Source organism: Muntiacus reevesi, chromosome 3 (assembly GCF_963930625.1).
Source record: "Muntiacus reevesi chromosome 3, mMunRee1.1, whole genome shotgun sequence".
In the NCBI taxonomy this organism is placed as follows: Eukaryota; Metazoa; Chordata; class Mammalia; order Artiodactyla; family Cervidae; genus Muntiacus; species Muntiacus reevesi.
In genome coordinates this window covers 62,292,763-62,317,816 of record NC_089251.1, presented here as the reverse complement: position 1 = coordinate 62,317,816, position 25,054 = coordinate 62,292,763, and the positions used below count along the sequence as shown (strand labels likewise).

Below are 25,054 nucleotides of genomic sequence, written 5' to 3'. Positions count from 1 at the left end.
TTGTGTGTTGAAAATAACATTTCAGGAAAACTGTCTTTAGATTCTCAAGTTTTGAGCATCCCAGGGGAGTCATTTTTAAAGATATCTCTCATTCATGCATGCAGCTTTTGAATTCACATTCTTGTCCCTGTTAAGAACAGAGCAGCTGTTCCTGCAACTGCAGGAGACTCTTCCACTTAGATTGAGGTCTGTCAGTGTCATTTTATGGCAGATTGAACGTAGTTGGTTGTCAGTTTCAGAAAGAATTAAATATTGCCTGCTGTTGTACATCTTTAATCCAAAGCTCCTTTTCAAAGCACAATTGGGGCCCCTCCTCTGAGCCTCCCTCCCTCCTCTTAGTCCTTGGGCTCCCTGATTGGGAGAAATCTGAAGGCATCTTAGTGTCTTGAGATGACCACATTAAAATGGTAGGAAACATGAAGCCAAATCTAGAATCAAGAGGAAGATTTGGGAAGTGGTATGTAAATAAGGGTTGGTGTATGGTCAGTTCCCCCAAGATGGCAGTTCTCTTGCTCTCTGGACATCCTCTGCTCCTCTGAGCCTGCTTCAGTGACACCCAGCTCACATAACTGACTTTCCTATATATTTTTTCTGGCCCCAACTAGTGATTATTCTAGCCCATTCAGGGCAGAACATCTCTACCATGGAAGCTTACCAAAGGGGTGGTGATGGACATGCTCCATCTGCTAGTTTCCATGGTAACTGATAAGGCAAGCTGCCTTCAACCCCCCCTATAACTGCTAACCTTCCTCTTGCCCCAGGAGTGAGGACTCGTGGAGTTACACTCCAGGACCTTGCTTCAGACATGTAAGATCCCCTAAACCATTCAACCAAGGATGTCAGCGATTGCCGACTCTGGGCTCTTTCTTCAGTCTTGAGGATGGGGAGTACAGGGTATGTAGTCTTGTGGGGTGCAACCCAGTAGTTGGTAACCAGAGCCAAAGGGCCAGGGGTTAGACCACCCACTTCACCTGTCCTGCTCACATAGGTGGCTTCCTCAGTCTCAGGGTCTGAGTTAAGGTTGAAGGACAGTAAGGGCTAGAAGGACTACTTAAATGTCACCCAGAAAGCTGAGCCCAGAGAGCAGGACAGATGGCCCAGGAGACTGGAGAAAAGAAATCTGGTCAAGAGAGGCAGTCTACGGCTGTGACAGACCATTAAACCCTATGAAAGTAAGACTTATGGATGAGTCGTTTTGAAAGTTCTGTATTTGGCAGAAACACTTTGCAGTCAATAACCTTATGATTAAAATAAGGTCTTTGTTCAATAAGAGAGTTGGCTGAACACTTTATCTTTTCAAATGCCCTCCCATTTATTCTGAATTAGCTTGTTCACACTTTAATGGATAAAATTTCCATTTTAGGTTTTTATATATGATTATGCATCGCAGTTAAAGCGTCTTTTTGGGAAAGGTTTTACAATGTGGTTTTATTTGTTTGCTAGTAAAATTTATTACCATAATACTTTTACCATCCTCATTTAATCTTTAGATTTTTCTTTAAAAAAAAGTCAATTCACCATTATGTTTTGCTACTCAACTGAGATGGCTGGGGTACGGGTTGGGGTCCAGTTTCACTGTGTATACACTCTTACTGGCTTTGCCTTGAATGTTTTATTATGAGGACAGTGAAATCGGATTTTACAGAAATAAATCATTTAGCCATATTAAGATTTGAAAGAGTTGTAAATGGTTTACTGTCAGCCATTATCATGGAAATAGAAAAAGGGGGAAATAGCACCCCATGATATCATTTAAAACATGTCAATTCTTCAAAATTTTGTTGAGGAAAAGCTTTTTTTTCTTATTTTGAAACAACAAGATTGGTGAATAAGTTATATCTGGTTATTTCCTCATCAGCCATTCTCTCAGAGTCACTTTTGATATGAAAATATGAAACAATAATTGTTACTTCTAGGGAGTATACTCCCTGGAGGAGGGCCTGGCAGCCCACTCCAGAATTCTTGCCTGGAGAGTCGCCATGGACAGAGGAGCCTGGTGGGCTACAGTCCATGGGGTTGCAAAGACTTGGACATAGCTGAGCAACTCAGCAGAGCCCAGCACAGAGAGTGTGCTAGGAAACAGTGTATCTTGTATAAGTATAAAATAAATATTCCTTTATGTGATTTTATATAGACATTAGATATAGATGGACTTCTAAATTTATTATTTTAAAGTTTAAAATATTTCTGTGGTTCTCAGAAATAAAGCATATAGTCCATCTCCATATTTTTCTTTTTATAAAACCTCATATTAAGACCTATATAGTTGTTGCTTCTTTTGCCTATGGATATATCTTTTTCACATATTGATGTGGATTTGTTTAACATTCATGGCATGACAGTTTAAACCCTGGGAAGTCACTGAACTTCATGTGGATCAAATGTTTCACACCAAACTCAAGTGCAGCTAGAAAACACTCTCTCACGGCCCAGGAAAAATGAGTCCATCACGGTTGACTCATTGGCCATTGATTTAATAGAAAATTTTAATTAATTTAACTTCAATTTTTAGAATTTTTTTTCTGAAGTGATGATCAATCTGATTGCGTTGTAGAGTTGTCCTTAAAAAGAGAAGGGTCCAAAAAAAATTAAAATTAAAATTAAAAAAAAATTAAAAAGAGAAGGAATGATAATTTATCTAATGCTCAAACCCTGTCAAAGTACCTTTGTACATCCTGTCCAATAAAAGTCTTCTTTAAGTTCTTGATATATCCTGAATTTTTATTTTCATGTTATTAATGCACAGCATATATTTTAAACTTAAGTTTGTATGATTGTGCCTGAAGATATAGTTAATAGGAAAGGTACTAAACGAATAAAATCAAATTCTATATACCACCATATATCCATATACAAATCATCAGTCCAAATTTATATTCTTTAAAAATATTTGTAAATGTTACTCCAAATACTCATTTGGTAGATTCATTATTGAAACTTTATATAAGATTCATCTTCTATGGAAAGAAAGCTGTTCAAGATCTTTAGAATTCTTCAACATGCCTTAATAATTGTGTTTGAGTAATGTTTTACATTTATAGGAGTTTTAAAAAGGCAGGTGCAATGTGACATATCAGAAGAAGCAAATTAAACTCTTGTAAAGCACAGCTGGAATGCTAAAAATGTGTATTTGTAATTTAAATATGTGACACCATCACACTGTAAAATCAGTTCATAATTAGAAAACATCTGTTTTTTCCAATATGATGCCTAATAGTATATTTAAATAATTTAGAATGCAATAAGAAAAAAGTCAAGGAACAATAAGTGATCCATGGACATTTTTTGCCTTTGTTTTAATGCTCTATATAAGATCTTGGATGAACATAGCCCTTTGGCATAACCTATAACTGTGCAGCTACTTTTTGTATAATCATTAGTGATGAAATGCATATGCCAAACATATGTGGTGTTGTGACCTTAGCGTGTTAGTCAAAAAAATAAAATAAATGACTGAAACCAGGTTGTGTAGATTGTAGTGTTAAAAAGGATTTACACACTGCTATTTTTCTCTCACGCCATTCCTTTTTGTTGTTGTTTGTTTGTTTTAATTAAAAGACATTGAAACAAATGCAAGTTGATTATTTTAACAGAAAATGTATGTGAATGTGTTGCAGATACAGGAGAGCTGTTGAGTTGTATGAATTCTGGAAATATACTTGAACCAGGTAAAATATGGAGTTAAAACTTAGCAGGATCAATTTGAGTTTAGCTAATAAAGTTTGAACAAAACCACAATTTCTCAAATGAAGTTAACATGGTAGATTAGCCACACATCTGTCATCAGTGTTCACATAGGAAGGTATTTATATATGTGTGATGAAAACTCGAATGGGTATTTTTATTCTAACTGAAATGTGCATGCTGAATAGTCTCTTGGTTTATTGGCAGTAAATTGTGTAACTTTTTTTTTTTTTAGACCACAGTCCAAGTATTTGTTTCAGATATGGACAAACCAAATGTGTCCTGGAAGGTTCTGTTTTTGGTATTACCAGCCTGTGTCTGGGAAGGTTTGCAAATGCAAAAAATAAATAAATAAAAAGCAAAAAAAAAAAAAAAAAAGCCGTTGCTGCAGCTAAGAAACTGAATAAAAGCAGTTAGTAATACAGGTCAAGAGTACTTTTTAAGCTCAGTCACCAGGCTGTGGTGAGTAAATTAAATGCAGCAAGACCTGCCTGACAAGGAAATTTGCTGGAGGGAGGCGGTATATTATAAAGCACAGACTTACCTTTCTTTTTCGATGCAGTTTTAGCACTTTCATTATTGGGTGGGGTGTGTGGGGGGGTGAAAATCACTTTTTTCGCTGGGTTAGAGTGCACAAAGTTAGTCTGCTACTATTTATATTCATCTACTTTGAATCGCCTCATATCCACCTTTGCTGCTGCAGCCCACCACTCTCCATTCATCAGTTTACGCATTGTGCGCCAGGGCAAATAATGACAGAATATCTAGCTAAAGAAGGGGTACTTAATCAGCAATCAAGATTCAATTTGTTTTAATTTTAGCAGGTGTTTGCGAGGTACATTGATGGGAGAGATAATATGTGCTGCTTTCATTAGCTCTCTTGTTTTTGTGCTTCAACATTTAAGAGCCAGATGTTCGGAGGTGAGCTGATCAGAATATTAAGTCTCCAGAGGTTGGTTTCCATAGTGTTTTACATTCCTTTCTTTATCTCCCTCTATTCACCCTGAGCTCTGAGGTGCAAGTGCTTGCAATGACAGACTCTATCTCTGCATCCTGCTCAACTAAGGCTTTAAATTACTGGCTAATTCTCTATATAAAATACTTTGGTTTAATAATCTGCCATTAATTCTTGGACTCGAGGTCAAGCCTTGTTTCTCGTTCAGAACTCTTTCCCCTGAAAATCTGTTTTAGAAATTATTTGTGTAAGCAGCTAGTATTTCATCAGGGTATTTTCCTGAAGCAAAAACACAAACACTGCATAAGCTACAAAGGTAATGACCCCGTCATCTTGTGAAATCAATGCCCAAACTTGATCAGCGCTCTGTCATCAGCTAGTCAGAACACAGCAGTGGTGACAACATCATGGCATGAACAATAACAGCAGGGCCATTTGAGATTGGTAGCTTTGTTGAGTCTGAAAGTTATTGCTTCTTTCGAGGAAGTGTGAGTATTCCAACATAAAATTATTTTAGAATGTAATTTAAGATTACTATGTTACGGTTTGCAATAAACAATTAATAGGACTTGAAGAAGATCTAATCAATAGTTAGGCTTTGTTTTACGATTTTAGCTCAATTGTAACTGAATTTAGCTTTTATTTAAGAGCTTTTCTAGTTATGTTTTGATAATCTGCACTTTTTTTTTTTGGTTCTCCCATATGTTAGGAACATGAGTTTCCTTTCTGCTGAAAAACAAGCCTACCAATAAAGAGTTAATTGAACTGGCATTGGCAAGATATTTTCTCCCACTATTAATTGTTCTCTGTTTACTTTGATGCTCAAAGATTGTAGTGTTTTACAAGCATATTTTCTTAATTGTGTCACCTTGCACTCTAAGTATGTCAGAGGGGAAACATTTGCAAGTGATTAGATATGGACCTATGTGTCACCAAATGTATGAGGTACATACCCTTATAGGATATAATTGTGATCTTTTAATATGCGGCCATTGACCTAGACTTGTTATTATCTATTATAGTTTATAATAATGTATCTCTTTATGATTAAATGATGATGCCCGGCAGAACACTATGATTAGCATTTCAGTTATTTATAGATTATGTCAGAGCAGTAATAAACATAAAATGCTGTTAATGTGTGGCTAATGAAATCTGGACATGAACAAGTTTATGAATTGATATAATTCATTTGAGTGTTCTAACTGAGCCGCTGGTTCTCGTCATAATTCAAAAGCTTAGCAGGGTTCACCGATTAGGTGGTAGACTAATTTGCTACAAAAAGTCAATGGGTTTTCATCGTCTTGGGCCATCATACCCAGCATGGCTGATTGCATAAGGACTATACAAAGTAATTCTCATAAATATATTTATTAAGCTTAACGTGTTTCGTAAGGGTAGGACAGACTCAACTATTACACACCATATGTAGATCAAAAATCACAGTGTTAATTAAATATCCAAAAAGATAAATATGGAAAAAATCATGAAAGGCTAGAGAATTATTTGATTATTAAAGGAGGAAAACTGGAGTGATTCAGAAACAAATGCTGATGAAGGCTGTAAAACGAAGGTGCCTTTTTCTTCCCTCGGGGTGCTCGTCAAGCTCACATTAAATTCTGTTTGACCAGCAATGACTAGAAGCTGCAAGCTGCATTTCTCAGGCTGTTAGTACAAGCTTCATGTCTGGGGCTCAGTTCCAGCCACCAAAGAAAGTTTGTGCTTTGTTCTAATGATGTTGATATAGCTGTTGGAAAAGGCTGTTTTTAAGACCAAATGTGAATTTCTTCTCAGGAAACAAAATCTGAAGGTGTCTCGTAGGTTCTTAAGAGATCAGTCTTTATGGCTAGAAAGAGACCACTCATCCTCAGCTTATGGAAAATAGTTCCTGAGCTCTCAGGCAGTAAGGTCTGTCTCCGTTGCATAGAGTACTACCACACTTGCATAGAGTACTGCTAAGTAAATGTATCTAAGAAGTCAGTTTTGAATGTTATAATGTAAAGAGAAACAATGCGTCGATTTTCCAGCTTCAGTTTGATTGTAAAATATCTGGCTTCTTCACTATGTTAGTCTGTTTAGTGTAGGCACCATTTCCATAACACCAGATCTTGCTTTTTACTAATTCATCAAGGTTAGGAGGCAAAACTAGGACAAAGGGAAGGATGATTCAAGGTGGCAGATTTGGGGTCAGGATGGTAGTAATAATAACAACTACTATTATTATTATTTTTTTGACATGCACCTTTTATTTTAATAGAACAAAGACCATAATACCTTCTGAATTTATTGTTACATATTTGGGGTGATCTCTCTTAACATTGTATCGTAGAACTATTCCAGATGGGCAAGTATGCTTGAAGAGCACATTTTCAACAGAGGCGCCTGGCAGGCTACTGTCCATAGGGTTGCAGAGAGTCTGAGACATGACTGAAGCAACTTTAGCACAACTTCTAAAAAGAGATCAAAACTGTTAGAAGTTAAAATTTCCACCACCTCTCTGAAAAGTAAGTTGGCAATATGTATCACATTTTTAAACTTTTTTTGGACTTGATAATAACTACTATTATTATCTCAGCCAACACTACCCATAATAGTGGCTTTTCAATAGTGATGATCAGTGGTTTCTGGCCATGAAATACATTGCCTGATGATACAAACTGCCCTTGGGGATATTCAAGTGGAGGCTGAAAAATTAGATTAATGATAGAAATCCAGACTTGATCAGAGTTATCCAGTGTGTGTTCCATGGATAATTAACCACTGAAGATGCTCTATTGGGAAAAAAAAAAAAAAAAAACTATATTCAAATTACTATGGGAAAACAATCTACTTTGTACACCTACTCCAATAATTAATCTAAAAGTAATATGACCACTTAATCCATATAACAGACAAGAAATAGTTAATGGACATAGTAGATGTTCAATAATTTGTGTGTGTATGGAATGAATGTATTCACTAATTACAATTTCTTGGGAAGTTCTTTGTCCCTGGGATTGTAGCAGTTGTAATGCAAGCCAAGCTTTTGCATATTAAATACAGTTGATTTTGTTACTTGTCCTGCAGCTGTAGCATAAGGGTAAATTTTTTATTTTGTTTCTTTAAAGGAACCAGGAAAACATCCAGGAAAATGGAATCTTTTATTCTTGTTGACAGTTTTCTTACCCTAAGGCTATTCTGTCCTCAGAGTATACATTTATCCTAAATCTCTGGGGGCAGCATACATAGGCCTTCTCTGAGTTCTCTGGATGGACAATGGAGAGTGAAGGGCTCCTTGGGGTTAGAGAGCTAGGCAGAAAGGGAAGAACCAGTGAGACCTGATATTGACAGCATGTCATGAAGACCCAGATGAGGGATGAGGAAGCTGGTGTTGGTTGGGAGGCCATACTCTGCTGGTGACTTTCTCTTCTTTCATGTTATTCCTTCTGCTTAAAATCCACCCACTCTTCTTTTTTACTCTCAGCTTTTCTCTTCCTCATTTCATCTTAGGAAATTCCTGTTTTCCACAAAACTAATATTACTGCTTCTGTGGATTTCCCAAACTTGCATTCCTACCTGTGAGATTATATACTTACCTCTACTGTTGACTGTTCATGCTGCATTAGAAGTGTGTTTATCTGTCTATAACTATTGCTGGAGTTTATCAAGATTCTGTGCCCTGTCCTGCCTTCTGCATGTTCCAGTGCCAATCTTTGAGTCTGACAGTGTAAAATTACCTAGAATTTTAAAAAAGTGAGATCAGAACACATTCTTGGACAGTCAATTCATTTAAACTGGGTAAAGACCATAAGCTTGTATTTGGGAAACAAACATACAGAAAGGACATGAAACAAATAACTCCCCAGGGAACTCTCTCCTATTTTAGGCTCAGTTCAGTTCAGTTCAGTTGCTCAGTCGTGTCCGACTCTTTGTGACCCCATGAATCGCAACACGCCAGGCCTCCCTGTCCATCACCAACTCTCAGAGTTTACTCAAATTCACTTTTTTTTATTTTAGGCTAGAAGCTGTCAAATATTACTTTTAAGGCCCAGTACCATATCAGGAAGTATAGTCCTGAGAAGTATATGAAAACCTGGGAGGAACCTGAGCTCACCCAATATTGAGGTTTTGCTTCTTTTCAGCTGTGGATGGAAGATTTTACTAAACTCTTAAAAAAGAGATGATTGAAAAAGAAATATACCTGGGAAGGCTATACATACATATACATGTATATGGTATATGTCTGTGTATGTATAATATATGTGTATGTATTATATATAATGTTTATATGCAAACATATCTTTGTTTATTGCTTGATAAAACTTTATAATGTTTGCTCATAGAGTTTTCCTACGCCAAAACTAAATCAGTAGAGCTAAGTTGGAAATTCCCCTAGTACCAAACTATAGATGTCTACAGGGCCTCAAAGGTAGTAATGACGGTTCTTGAGCTTTTTACAGTATTTCCAACAGCTTAGCTACCTGTGACAAGGCTGCCTATGCTTACTTAAACAAGTTTGTAGCTTTTTTCCCAATAAAATCAGCTTAAGGTGATGCTCCTGATTTGCTCCTGAAGTTCTCCATTGGAGACAGAAATATCTATACATGTATGTACAGTAAATGTCTTCTCATCTGACTCAGCTGGTACTGGTAGTTGTTCAAATTACTGATAAAGCTGATAAAAGAGTCATAAAAATAATATCTATATATAGGAAGCATTTTAACTTAGAACTTTGAATATGAGCCCAAAAATTGCAACTGCAGTCTTTTTTTCATAAAGTATGCTAATACTCTAGCCTTTATGATCTTCAATTATAATTTCTTTAAAGTAGAATAAAAATTACAGATGCTTCTCAAGAAATCTGAAAGCAGAATCCTTCAGGTATTTTTTTAATATATTTTTTTTTTCATGGTGGTTTCTCCCAAAGCTAATATCACACACATATCTCTGTGTGTGGGGTCTTGGGGGTAGTGTGAGGGTAGCTTGGCTTTATCTATTTTTCTAAAGCATTGAATGAAGTTTCATGGACACAACTGATTCTTTATTTTGGCCTCATGTCTCATTAGTTTGTGGACTATTAAAAGTGCTTTTACATACAAACATATATTTGATTTACAAAATATTTAAAATTGTTTTAATATAACTTATTTACCTATTAGAATCTTTAGGAAGAAAAGAAGTCTTTTTCAAATAAAGTTAAAATTATTTTTCAATGGTTTCCTTGATTCCAAAGTTACAGTTTAAAGAAACACTTTCCTAGATTGTTGAGTAGAAATGGCTGAGCAATAGGTTATGACCTGAGGGAATAGGTGAGAATAAACTCTGCTCTAACATTCAAATTTCTGCTAGAGATATGCTGTTAGTGCAGCTGATGTTATAGGAAAGGTCTTTTTCTAACTGGGATAGACAGGAATCCAGTTCTTACAAAATTATGTCTCAGTGTATGCTTCTCTTATAGTACTATTTTACATTTATAGAATAAAATGCTTCCAACTTTTTATTAGGTTCTTCATAAAATTCTTTTTTTTCTCTCATAACATTTCTTATCAAGTCATTGAGGTCCTTTACTAAAGGTCTTTATTGAAAGCCTTTTCTCTATCCTGGAATCTACTCATGAAAATGTTTCAATTCTGTACCCTTTGCTTGAGAAATATACATTTGCGATAAGTACGGCCAAACACTGAGGTCTCGGTGGGCCTTGAGTCTCCTTCCTCATCTGTTACAGTTCACAAATTTTAAACTACAAACCTAGCGATTAGGCTGGGATATTACACAGATGCTTGGTCCTTGGAAGAAAAGCTATGACCAACCTAGACAGCATATTAAAAAGCAGAGACATTACTTGACCAACAAAGGTTTGTCTAGTCAAAGTTATGGTTTTTCCAGTGGTCATGTATGGATGTGAGAGTTGCACTATTAAGAAAGCTGAGTGCAGAAGAATTGATGCCTTTGAACTGTGGTGTTGGAGAAGACTCTTGAGAGTCCCTTGGATTGCAAGGAGATCCAATCAGTCCATCCTAAAGGAAGTCAGTCCTGAATATTCATTGGAAGGACTGATGCTGAAGCTGAAACTTCAATACCTTGGCCACCTGATGTGAAGAACTGACTCACTCGAAAAGACCCTGATGCTGGGAAAGATTGAAGGTGGGAGGAGACGGGATGATAGAGGATGAGATAGTTGGATGGCATCACTGACATGATGGACATGAGTTTGAATAGGCTCTGGGAGTTGGTGATGGATGGGGAAACCTGGCATGCTGCAGTCCATGGGGGTTGCAAAGAGTCACATGACTGAGCAATTGAACTGAACTGATTACACCTTAAGGGTATGTTAATGATCAACTATTCACGTCCTCTTCATTTCCCAGCCCTTGCCTATTTAGGTAGGTTGATGTGACTCATTCTTACCCATATGTCTTATTGTTTAGTCATTTAGTTGTGTCTGACTCTTTGCAACCCCACGGGCTGTAGCCCAACAGCCTCCTCTGTCCATGGGATTTCTTGGGTTGGAATACTGAAGTGGGTTGCCATTTCCTTCTCCAGGGGATCTTCCTAATCCAGGAATCAAACCTGCATCTCCTACATTGGCAGGCGCATTCTTTACCACTGAGCTACCAGGAAAGCCCTACCCATAAATAGGTTGGGTAAGGCAGTTAAAGGTGGGTGGACTGTCCACATTCTTGCTGCATCTCTTTCGGCCTTTTTCTGTCCTTTCTTCTGCCTTTCTTCCATCCCTTCCTCACTATCTCCAGTGGTGTATTAGATGTGAAGGACAGTAGATGGAAGATTGCAAGATAAAAGTGGCCCACATCTAGGTCACCCAGTAAAGAATGAGCCCAATCAGAAATGGTGTATACAGGATAGGGGAAATGGAGGGTTAAGTCAATGAAATCTCAGGGGTCATTACTACAGCATATATTAGCCTGTTCTGAATGATCTAGTGTTTCCTATAGCATAAAGTTCATTAAAGGAACCAGAAGAATTTCAGTTTAATATGTTCTCACATAGAACATATTTCTATAAAATGTTATCAAATATACTGATGAATCACATCCAGCAATAACAGTTATGAGTAAGTATTTTTGCATGTACAAAGTCTGATTGTGGGTATGTGCATGCATTCTAAGTTGCTTCAGTCATGTCTGACCCTATGAACTATAGCCTGCCAGGCTCCTCTGTCCATGGGATTCTCCAGGCAAGAATACTGGCATGCATTGCTATGCCCTCCTCCAGGGGATCCTCTTGACCCAGGGATTGAACTCGCTTCTCTTCTGTCTCCTGCATTGGCAGGTGGGTTCTTTGCCACTAGCATCACTTGGGAAACCTGGTTGTGAGTATACAGGTAATCAAAGAAGAAATCAAAATGGATCAGTTATAATAGTAGGGCCAATAAACAGCAGCAGAGGCCCTGGTTTCTCCCTCCCCTCCTCTTCATTCTTGATGCTTGTTAGGTACCGTCTAGTTTCTGGGTATTTTCTAAAAGCTTTACTTGGATAATCTAAATTAATCCTCACAGTAGCCCAGTTATTTAGGTAGTATTATTTCCCTCATTTTACAAATCAGGAAACTGAAGGCCAATGAGGGGCATGGCCCAAGGTCACATTGCTGGTAAGTGAGAGGATGAGATATGAAACCCAGGGACTGCCTCCAGAGCCCTTGAATTTAGCCCCTTCATTGTGTTACTTAAGCCAGAGTTTCTTAAATGATGTCCACCATTGTGGGTTTGTAGATTTATATGCATAGTGCTGGGGCTTTCCAGGTGGTGCTAGTGGTAAAGAACCCGCCTGCCAATGCAGGAGACATAAGAGACATGGTTATCTTGATCCCTGGGTTGGGAGGATCTCCTGGAGGAGGGCATGGGGACCCACTCCAGTATTCTTGCCAGGACAATCCCTTAGATAGAGGAGCCTGGCAGGCTGTGGTCCTTAGGGTCAAAAATAGTTGGGCACGACTGAAGCGACTTAGCACGCATGCATGCGTACATGGTGCTAGGCATGGAGCCAGCACTCCAAAAAAAAGAAAAAAAATTGGTTAATTTCTAGATGCTGGGCTTCCAGAAGCCAACTCTTTCTGGTCTCTGGATTGATAAGGCTGAGGGTGTACTGCCTCATTTAGGACTACTGAGGCACCTGTGTTTGCAGCCCACCTTTGTTTGGCTTCTTTCTTGGTCAGAAATTCTGGTGGCTCCTTAAACCCAGAGAGACACCAAATGTTCAGAGCTCCTTTGGGAGAAGAAGATTATGTATGGATTGAATTCAAAGAACCCTGTACCACAGAGAAATGCTTGGCCTGGGGCATACAAATTATCTTAAAGTACCCTATGGCCATCTCCAAGGCTTGAGTACCTTCCTTTGCCCTATTTGCACGATTCTGCTGATCTGACCATTTTTTTTTTACTCTCCTTGGACCACGGGTTCTGTAAAACAAAGGAATTGGTATAAATGACATCCAGGATGCTTTGCCAGCCAGACAGATCATCTCTACCACCTATACTTCTTATTCCTCCTGATATTCCTTTTCCCATGTAGTGAAGGGTATTCAACCATTGGATTAGACAGACATGGATTTGAGTCCAAACTATACCACTTAATAGAGGTCTGTTTCTGGGAAACTTTTTACTAAATTTCTCTAAATCTCTTCCATCCCATTTTTCTCAATTATGAAATGAGTATGATTGCACTGATTTAGTAGAGCTTGGCCCATAATTGATTCTTAATGAGTGGTAACTTCCTTCACCATTTAGTTTCTGTCCATCTATACCTGTACCATATTACAAAGCCTAACTTTTAATGTATCTTTTCCTTGAAGCCTTCTCTGATGAATGTAACCCACATCTATTATTTTTCCTCAAATTGCTTTTGCACTTATTTTCCTGTGCTCCACAAATAATCCTTCATTGTATGTGACATCTGAGTTGACATCCATAATCAAATCTTGTTTAGTCCTTCTTCCTTGTCTTGATTGTCCAACTGGTGTTCGGGTTAAGGGATAAGAGACTTTTTTGTCTGGCATTTCCCACAGAGCTGGGCACACAGTAGGCAGCCAGTACATATTTCTTTTAATTGTCAACTCATTTATCTTTGCTATAAACCAGTACAAGAAGATGGGGACAGCTCAACAATTGCTTAATTTACTTTTGTAAGACACTGCATGTGAAAATGTGTGTGTGTGTGTGCTCAGTTGTGTCCAGTTCTTTGTGGTCCCATGGACTGTAGCCCATCCCTAAATGGGGAAAAAGTTGAGATGAAAAAATAATGAGTGCAAAGTAAATAGACTAATGCAACTTGAGAAATAGTAACACGGATATCCAAGAGATGGAAAATGTACATCTTATTTGGAAAATTAGAATGAATGATATGGTTTCCATTGCAATGGGCATTGTCTATTATTACATTCTATGCATCTCTAGTCCAATTGCTTCATCATCAAATATAACTGAAAAACTGCACTAAATTCATTTGGAATCGAACTGGAGGGCCTCTGCCTTGGGTGCAAATAGGAGAGCATTCCTTCTGTCTCACTTGGAATCCAGATACTTATTCTAATGGACCCTAATGATGTAGACCTCCCCTCACCCAACGTATTTCTTTAAAAGTAAATCTTATAATGCAAGGATATTTGTACATAAATTTGGAAGTACCTGTGTTTTAATTTTTTTAAAGCTAAGCAGATATGTAGAGTGGAAAAGTAAAGTGTACCCTTATGAAAAAATCATCTATAATCATTCCAGGACCCATGCAGAGGCTTTAACATTTTTCCTTCTATGTGTCTGTGACCCAGCGTATTAACTCTATGAGCGTTTGCACCCTTATCTTCCACATCAGCCTCTGTTCAGTTACCTTTCAGTATCATTCACACTACACACATTCTTTTCCAGTGGAACATAAATCTTCTTCCTGCCTCAACAAAAAATGTGCTTGGTGTAATCACACACCATCAGTTCCAGCCATATTTTGCTGGTTCTTTCTTTCCTTTTCTTTTTTAAAATTTTAAACTTCGCAGGATTATTAGTTTTTGTCATATTGTTCCCATGAATAATTTTTGCCTCGCCCTTGAAAATAAACCATACCTTCTTTCTTTTCTTTACTGAGTTAAGCGTGGAGGGGGTGGGGAGGGAGGTTTGAAAAGATTTGTAATTAAACTTGCTACTTGCTTCAATAAAGTAATCTGTCATGAATCACTCTTTAACAAATTTGACATCTGTAATAAAACTTCACTTTTATATACCTCTTTATGTCAGCCCAGATCTTTTAATATTCTTAGCAAGGGAACCAAAATAATCATAGACTCTTTGTCAGTACAATTAGCATAAATGCCCTGAATAATTTGGAAACATCTACACTTTAAACTTCACTGTGGCCTACTTTGTCTTAACATTTCAAGTTTTCTTTGCAGGGGAGGAAATAAGCCAGTATGTTACCCTTTTCTTGATCCTAATGTGAAATTCTCTTTCTGCATATCTAAATACATATCTGACTCAACCCCTTAGAAACCTTACCCACATCTTTATCTCATTCCCCACTCACTAGCTGGCCCATTCTGTTAAAGTTAAAAAGAATTATGAGTATAAGCCAAGAGAATGCTGAACTGCGGAAGTGTGTGATTTGAAGATGTTGGTGATAAGCATGGAGAATTACAACTACCCTCTTTAACTAGAATGTCACGTGTTTTCCTCACCACCCACAGAATCCCACTGGCAACTTAGAGGAATAGTATTTTGTTTGGGTCTGTGTCTTACTGTTGCAATTGTAATTGTAATTGAGCAAGCCTGTTTCATATATGAGGCAATTAATTTAAAAAATATTTAGCCCATGTACTTTGGAAAACAAAAAAAAACCGACTCACTTTAGCAATACCTAAAAAATTTTTGTAATCTCACTAAGACAAAAGAGGATTAATTTGGAATTGGGAGGACAAGGCTTGTTAGGATCTGGATTACCTAAAATACAGGGGAGATAAACATCTTTAACGATTTTCAGGATGCTTGGACTATAGGCAGGCTTTATATAAATAAATATAAGTGCTGCTTTGCATAATAGGTAGTTATTATATAAAGCCCAGTACCTAAAGGAAAGAAAAATAGCTTCAAAATACATTTAATTATATTCACTGATTTGAGGCTGATACCATTAGGGACCACTACTCCCTTCTATAAAATTATCTCTCTTCCCTCCCTCTGCAAGTCTTATTGTGAGAAAGAGTATGCTGGACTGAATTGACAATCATTGAATCTCGCAGTTTGCTTTTTATATTTTCAGTTAGTTATTAAAAGATTTGCTAATCATTCTTGTCCCATTTATTCTATCTTTATGGAATATTCCTTGGAGTAAAAATAGGTATTTAATTCTTCATAAGAATCTTTGAATTCATAAACAAAACATTTTTAAGAACTGTCTAAAATAAGGATGCCTTTAAATTCTATCATAGCAGTACAATATTGATATTGTAGTCTGTAAACAAAGTCAGCTCCATGTGCCATTTAGAGTTTGGGTTATACAGGAAGCATGGGTGATATGCAGATGTTTTCTTCTTGCTTCAAAATATAATGGTCAGCAACTATGCTCTAAGAACACTGCTAGATACTTAGGGACAAAGAAAATGGTTGGAAGATACAGTATTTCCCCCATAAGAGTTTCCAGTCTGATTAGGGAGAAGACTTGGAGCACACGCAGAAGACGACCCTGCTATAGATCATACATACAGACAGAATTGGTGGGGGAATGTTCTGGTGTAAAGTAGTCAAAGGGATATTCTGGAAGAGAGGGCGTGTGAACCAGGTCTTGGAGAAAGAAAAAAGGAAACACGGCAGGCAGGGTGGAGGAGAGCAGACTAGAGCAAAGCTATGAACAGCATAGAGGGAACAGCATGTCGGCCCACGTTCTTATGAATATGGGGATGGTGAAAAGAACCCTGGACTGAAAGTCAGAAGAAGTATGAAATATTTAATGTTTCTGACATTCTGCTTCTTCATCTGTAAAGTAGAATAACTCTACCTACTTGGTTTATCTTATAGGGGAGTTAATGGCTCACAAATAGTATTTGTGGAAGTGCCTTGTAAATTGTAAATCCAGGTTGTGTTCATCATTGTTACACTTGCGATTGTGTATGTGGGAGTCGGTGTCAGGGAGAAGCAGAAGAGGACTCCTAAGAAGGTCATTGTTGGTGGAAAGGAGGTTGGGTTTGCTTTAGGAGCTAGAACTAGCTGCAGGAAAACTTACATGGTACAATTAGATTTTAAAAATATTTCCTGATACTGTAATAGGTGATAATGATGAAAATTCAGTGACTGAGAAGACAGACGTAGGCTCTGCTCTCCTCGATCTTATGATCTTTTTCTTTCCAGAACTTTGACCTTATGCCAAAACTGCAGAATCTTAATCATGACCACACTATTACCTCTTTCAAAAATATCATTTTAATTATGGTCTCTTGAAGACTTAAACACATTGGGAAAAAAATGACTAAATGTTAAGTCATATAAAAATGCCAGGTGCTGTGAAAATCTTCCTAAGCTTTTTATAGAGGAAAGAATAGGATAAAAATAGTTTTTGAGGAATATTACTTTGCTGTGGGTGTGAAGAATGTATTAATAAGTGTAGCAAAGACATTTACTGTTTCCTGAGTATCTGAGAGCTCCTCTTTATATCCCAGGCCTTTCCCAACTAGCAATGCAGCATTACTAATTCTGGCCTGTGGGCTATGAACTGACATGCTTTTCTTTTAGGCCAGGGGTTCCCAAACTTCGAGATCTAATGCCTGATAATCTGAGGTGGAGCTGATGTAATAATAATAGAAATAAAGCACACAATAGATGTAATGTGCTTGAGTCATCCTGAAACCATCCCCCCGCCATCTGTGGAAAAATTGTCTTCCACGAAACCGGTCCCTGGTGCCCAAAGGTTGGGTCCACTGTTACAAGCAATGCATTCAGGAGTCAGTGTGTGACCCTCCAGTTCTCTTTCCCCCAGTTAAAGTAATTCTAGAGGCCCCTGGTTAGGATGGAGAAACCCCAGATGGAAGCAACTTGTATCTCTGAGTCACTGTGTGCTGGTTGCTGCTTTGGAGAGGTGTTAGAAACTGCAGCAGACTGTGTGAGCGTGAAATAAAGTCTTTTGGCTCAAACGCTGAGTCCTAGCCTGACTCTTACAGTGAGATAGGCTGGTGACAATCAGACCTGCTAATGACAGAAGTCTTCTAGAGATGAGATGATGTAGAGTTGGGAAAGGCCTTGAATGCTCTGCTATAGTTCATGGTCCATGTGTAATGTCACTCAACCTTTCACCCATTAATAAAATGCTGCAGATTGAAAACCAATGAAACACATTTTTGTTAGCCTTTTCAAGGTTATATAAAAAATAAATTAACAAAGACATAGCAAAGAACTGAGGGCTAAATCCCAAGGGTGGTAGTTAGGGCCACAAGATGATATTTGCTGAGGGGAGACAGAAACGTGGGATAATACCTACCCTGGGATATGCTGCTGCAGCTTTCCCATGTTCACATTCTCTCCCGATGGCAGAGCAAGCCAGAAATGACTCTGCACATCTACTGCCATGTCTTGTGGGCTTTGTTTACTGTATGGGCAGTTTTTCAATGAGGAGAGGCATTTCAATTATTCCCAGTAGCCATGTGTCTGTTGTTGACATCTTGATGCTTTATAGGAATGAGTTAGTGAGCTTTAGCCTCTGGAGCTAAATACATTTTATCAGGAAACAATTTCAGCAATTGACTCTCATCTGGTCATGTTACTTATATCTTGTTATCTCTCAAGGGCTCTGTAATTAAAGCAGGTGTGTGTCCTCTTAAATTAGAGATGTGGCAACTGTAGATATTGTAGTAAGTTCTAACAGGAGACCCTAATGACTGCTGGATTCAGTAACTATAATGAAGCTGATGGGAGTGTTTGGCCAGGGAAAGTGTCAAAATAGGCAAATATTAATATATCCCAAAGTGATGGGATTACAGGATACACCATAACTGAACCAGGAAACATTGCAAAGAAGGTCTCAAAGACCCCTTCTTTCATTGCTTCCTTCCTCCCTCCCATCTTTCCTTCCATTCTTCCTACCTTCCTTCCCTTCTTTTTCCTTCTTCCCTCCCTCCTCCTCCTTTCTTTCATTCTCCTTTTCCTCATCTCCTTCCTTCCCTGTTTCCTCCCTCTCTATAAATAGACCAAAGAAGTTTTTTTTAGATATTTTTCCAATATTAAATGTGACAAGTAAGACAGATCTTCTTGCTTTTTTATTAGCTCGAATTATAATAATCAAATGACCCAAAACTACTTTAGTGGCAGTTTATGGAGTCGAGGAGAAAGAAATACTGTTGAGGAAAGAAGAAAGTAAGAAGAAAAATAGGACAAAGAAGACATGAGAAGGAAAATCAGGAAAGGAGAGTGCTGGTATTTGTCTTGAGGCACTTGGAGTGGGGGATAGTAAAGACTTCTTCTGAATATATATGTGTTTTGCAAAGGTAATCCCACATAATCTTTACTGTGCTTTACTGTATTTACTGTATTTATAGATTTACTGTTAATTACTGTGCTCAATGCTCTTACATTTACTTTTTAAAATTAAGACTTAATTTTTTTTATTTTTTAAGAGCACTTTAGGTTCATAGTGAAGTTGAGAAAGTACAGAGATTTTCCATGTACTCCCTGCCCACCATGCACAGGGCCCCCTGTCCCCCTGCCCCCCAACTCAAAATCAACCTCTCCTACTAGTGTGGTTGATGCACTTGTTACAACTGATGAGCCGATTGATACATTGACACATCATAGTAACCTAAAGTCCATAGTTTACATTACAGTTCACTTTTGGTGTACATTCTATGGATTGGGACAAATGTAAAATGACATATCTGTCATTATAATATTAGTCAATCATTCAGTCGTGTCCGACTCTTTGCGACCCCAGGGACTGCAGCACGCCAGTCCTCCCTGTCCATCACCAACTCCCGGAGTTTACTCAAACTCATGTCCATTGAGTCAGTGATGCCATCCATCCATCTCACCCTCTGTCATCCCCTTCTCCTCCTGCCTTCAATCTTTCCCAGCATCAGGGTCTTTTCCAATGAGTCAGTTCTTTGTCAGGTGGCCAAAGGATTGGAGTTTCAGCTTCAGGATCAGTCTTTCCAGTGAATATTCAGGACTGATTTCCTTTAGGATGGACTGGTTGGATCTCCTTGCAGTCCAAGGGACTCTCAAGAGTCTTCTCCAACACTACAGTTCAAAAGCATCAATACTTCAGCATTCAGCTGTGTTTATAGTCCAGTTCTCACATCCATACATGACTGCTGGAAAAACCATGGCCTTAACTAGATGGACCTTTGTTGGCAAAGTAATATCTCTGCATTTTAATATGCTGTCCAGGTTGGTCATAACTTTTCTTCCAAGGAGTAAGCGTCTTTTAATTTCATGGCTGCAGTCTCCATCTCAGTGATTTTGGAGCCCAAAAAAATAAAGTCTGTCACTGTTTCCATTGCTTCCCGATCTATTTGCCATGAAATGATGGGACCAGATGCCATAATCTTAGTTTTCTGAATGTTGAGTTTTAAGCCAACTTTTTCAGGCTCCTCTTTCACCATCATCAAGAAGCTCTTTTGTTCTTCTTCACTTTCTGCCATAAAGGTGGTGTCATCTGCATATCTGAAGTTATTGATATTTCTCCCAACAATCTTGATTCCAGCTTGTGCTTCCTCCAGCCCAGTGTTTCTCATGATGTACTCTGCATATAAGTTAAATAAACAGGGTGACAGTATACAGCCTTGACATACTCCTTTCCCAATTTGGAACCAGTCTGTTGTTCTATGTCCAGTTCTAACTGGACATTATAATGTCATACAGCATATTTTCCCCTATTGACTTTCCTTGACCTACCATCTCCCACATCCCCTGACAACCTCTGATCCTTTTACTGTCTCCCTAGTTTTGCCTTTTCCAGAATATCATGTAATTGGAATCATAGAGTATGTGGCCATTTAAGATTAGCTTCTTTCACTTAGTAATACACATTTATGTTTCCCCCATGTCTCTTCATGGCTTGATAGCTTAAACTTAGTTTTTGAGAGGAACCTAAAATGATCTCTTTAAGTGATTCTACAGCAGGAAATACGTGCACATATGCCCCCATCCTCATTCCCTTGTTTCTCCCAACCCTAGTAAGCAATTCCTATGCTTGCATTTGGCTTCCTACCTCCAGCTGCCCTCAGCTTCTCTACTGCAGGGTTTTCTCCTAAGCCTTAGTTTAAGGTGGAGCCATGAAAGATGGGGACCCAGAGCTCCTGGATCAGGGCGACTCAGCTGTGAACTGGATCAGAGGGTAGATGCCCCACCTTCTCATCCTGCAGAGGAACAGTTCTGAGCTTCATTTCTTCCCAGTTCCTTAGGGGTCGCAAAGGGAATAAGCCTCAGGTGCCCACAGTGATAATCAGCTCAAAACTCACCCTGGCCTTTCTTTCCCCCCGCTTCTGACTCATTAACCCCATTCCAGCTTCCTGGACTCAGAACCAAGTAACCACAGTTCATCAAGCGTTGGTCTGCTTTTGCTTTTGTAGACTCCAAATTAAGATGCATTATTGCCACCATAAAATGTGTTTCAAATTTGACTCCTTTATTCATTTGATCAGGTTTTCAACTGTTTGGGGGAATAAGTTGTATTGAAATATATTTACACAGACACACAACTCCTGAAAGGATGAAAAGCAGAATCATGGGACAGTTTCTTCCCTCCTGAAAACAATTTCACTGGTCAGGCTAGATGCTTAACTAGCGCTTTCAGGGTTATTATCAGAGGTGCTAATTGGTTAGTACGCAACACAGCTTGTTACGGCATTACAAGGGGAAAATGTTAAAAGTAATGTATTATTTTTATTACCTTTTTCTCAGTCCCCACAACTATTGAGAACCATTTAACCTCTCAGTTATTAAGGATTTTTTTTTTCCTGTAGAGATGACAAATGCCTGATGATTTCTCTGTCCTTAGGGCAAGGCTAAATCTTGGTATGCAGCCTGAACCAAACCGATAAATATAATTATTATTTCTGTATATTTGATGATGAAAGGGTTTCAGGCTCCACAGACTGATCTTTCTGTTGCCAACTGCGTGCTGCCGAAATTTTGATTAAAGGCTCACTGAAGTAGTTTATCAGTATTTGTTTGGTTTCAGGAAGTAAAATATGTGAGCTCAATATGAATGACAGACTACATCCAGCGAGAGCATTTGTTTCATCAGCCTGGGAAACTCAGAATCCTTGCTGTAGATAATGTATGAGGAAGATATTTTCCCTTCTCAGATTTGCATAGTGCTCAATAGTCCTCTGATTCCAGACATATTATGTTCTGTGGTAGCTTTCCTTGCCTCCATCTTCCTCTTGCAAATGTGAATGTGCTAGAATACAGACATCATTTAAAAAAAAATAATTTAAACCCTTCAAATTCCCCTGTCTGGAAAATGTTTATACAATTTGTAACAGAGAAGCCCAAAGCACTGCTGAAGACAGCCAAAATATTTTTGCTGACTTTTTGAAGGGATCATTTCTAGGCAGGGGAAAAAAAATATACTGATCCTGATAAAAGGGGAAAGGAGGAGTGAAAAAGCAGGTTCTGATTTTGGTGCTTTCATAAAATAGTAAGAAAAATATATGAAGGCATTCTTTGAAAAATCCTAAAATGGATGGGGATAGGCTATGCAATGCCTTTTGGTCTCCTGAATCAAAACAAACCAAAAAAGTTAAGGGCACTCTAATTAGTCTACTGGTTTCTCTGTGTGTAGAAGAGAAAGAGGGGGCATGACAGAGAGATGAGCGGAGAGATGGAGAGAGAGAGACAAAGAAAAAGAAAAAGGAGAGGGAGAGAGAGAGAGAGAGTGTGAGATGGAGAGCGAGGAAAGAGAGGGAACAACTCGGTGAAGGAGTTGAGCAACACCACACAGGCGAAACCATCATATGTGTATTTCCAGGGTTTGCTTAGATTGTAGAATGGAGCTTTCATTTTTAGTGCATACTCTCCTACCCCTCAATGGAAAACTTTAATTAATACAGATAAACTTTTGATAAATTGCAATTATTTACATCTTATGAAATTTAAACTATTCATCCTAATCAAGCCTTTTAGCATTAAGAATTTTGAGTCATTTTCTCATGATTCTCATGAACCTGAGCCTCTGTCATTCTGTATGTACACACCATGTGCCGGAGTGCTTACAAAAACAAAACAAGACAGACATCAAAGAGGGATGCCTTCATTTCTTTCTGTGGAGCGAAACTGCAAGAAGCAAAGATATTCACTGTCTATTGTAACTTTAGTGGTTTTCCAAATTGCCTGCAATACAGCAAGCTCTTTGTTCAGACCTTTTAAAATAACACAAATAGAAAACATGCAGAACATTGAGAGTGAAGGCTGACAGTGTCTCTTCAGCTGATAAGACTTGAGGGGTAAAACAAACAAACAAAAAAGTAATAATAATAAAAACAACCTGCACAATATGAATTAGAAAGAAATACCTGTCTTTACCTTTTAGATTTCGGGGCTTCTCTACATTTGTAATATAATCTTTATATTTTGAAATGGTGGTTTATGTCCTTTTCACCCCCTTTTATTTTCTTTCATTTAAAAAAAAAAAGCCCTGTATGTGTGGGATAAGCATACAGTGAGGTGTATGATAAACACTACAGTAATTTTGAAAATGTGTATTATTTGGCAAAATAGTCTGTAATAATTTCAGCCCATTGTGTACGTCTGTGTTTGAACACTTCTTTAAAAGTGAGTTTTTGATCTGATGGACCGTAATAACTTCTTCTGCAGCAGATTCCTCTCAGATGCTGAATTATTGGGCCTCCACTGCAGTTATGGTTTATTGGGTAAATAATAGTCTGACTGTACCAAAGCAAGAGTTATGGATGGGCCAATGTACATGTTGTCTGCCTATGAATCTTGCCATAGCTTCACTGAAAAGAATTACTAGAGTATACAGGCCAATGGGAAGGGCAGGATTCCCTTTGGATGATAGCGCTGTGCCCACTACACTCTTCAAGGTCTTTTGTTCTTCCTTTCTCATTAGAACATGACAGCAGCTCTGAGGGGTCAGTGTTGGGAGCCAATGAGAAAGCTGAATTTAGTGACTCACCGGGACCCTTGGGACTCTTCAGATGGAGAACCTGGCTGTGAAGGTGGGTCTCCCTCTGTGTTTGTGGGGCAGCTGCTTCCTCCTCCTCAGAGTCTGTAGCAGGTGTACAGCAAGGAGCTTTAGATGTAGCATTTCACTTGAAAGTTAAAAAAAAAAGAAGATTAATATGACGTTTAAATGTCAACAGTGTTCAAGTCTGGTCAGATTTTGAGATCAAAAGAGAGAAAAACCATTTTAAGAAATTAGCAGGAAGGGAGTGGTCATGTTGAAAGGAAGAATTAGTCATTTTATTTAAAAGCTGAAGTTCTAGGTTTGGAAATGCAGATGGCAAGGGCCTTCACTGTAGTCATAGGTATATGGAACGAGGTGCCAGTTCAGTAATGTCACCAGGAGTGTTTTTCAGCAAATGGCCAAAATTGTGTATTTCTTAAAATAAATTTCTTTTAAAAAAACAAGACAGATTTTCAGAACTGAGTTTATTCTAGGGACTTACATTCAGGAATTTCAAAATGTACTCCAAGGTGGCCTCATCAGAGCTGAGAAATTAAGAATTTCCCAAATTCTCCTTAGTAAAAGACAAAAAGACTTCATCCTTTTTGCCTTTTACTTAGCCTATTTGTTCTTGCTGATGGGATTATATCTCAAATATTTTTTTTTTTTTTTGCAGTTGAAAGGTAAATATTTATTGCTACAATCTTCTGTACAACTCACTCAGCTTAGCATTGTTGGATATAATAACATGAGTAAGATATTATTCCTGCTGTATTAGTTTTTATTGCTGTTTTATAAATTACCACAAATGCATTAGAGCTTAAATCAACACCCACTCATTAGCTTTTGTAGGTCAGAAGTTTAGCACACTGTGGCTGGGTTCTCTGCTCAGAGTTTCACAAGGGTAAAATCAAGCTGTCAGCTAGGTCATATTTCTGTACAGGGGCTCTGGGAAAGAACCACCTTCCAAGTCATTCTTGGTAGAAATCACTTTTTTGTGGTTGCAGGACTGAGGTCCCTATATTCTGTCTGACTTTTTTACTGAAGGCTGCTCGTGATTCCTAGACACTTCCTACATTCCTTGCCATGTAGCCCCCTTTGTCTTAAAATCAGCAATGAGAATTTCTCAGGTTTCAAATTCCCTCTGTACCTGGACACTCTGACTTTCCTTTCTAATGAAGAAAGTTTTGTGCCTTTAAAGGGCTCAGGTGATTATTTTATGCACACCCATATAATCTATCTTAATGTCAACTGATTTGGGGCCTTAATTCCATTTGCAAAATTTTCACAGCAGTACTTAGATTAATGCTTGATTGAATAACTT

General features: G+C 38.2%; 1 long non-coding RNA gene across 1 annotated transcript in view; it reads left to right on the top strand.

Moving 5' to 3' along the window:
* The window catches only part of LOC136162905 (uncharacterized), a 366,150-nt gene that overhangs the window by 292,203 nt on the left and 48,893 nt on the right, over window positions 1–25,054 (top strand). Inside the window, exon 4 of the long non-coding RNA XR_010662174.1 lies at window positions 23,674–23,782. This is a non-coding gene — a long non-coding RNA (uncharacterized lncRNA). The remainder of the gene's footprint in view (window positions 1–23,673; window positions 23,783–25,054) is intronic.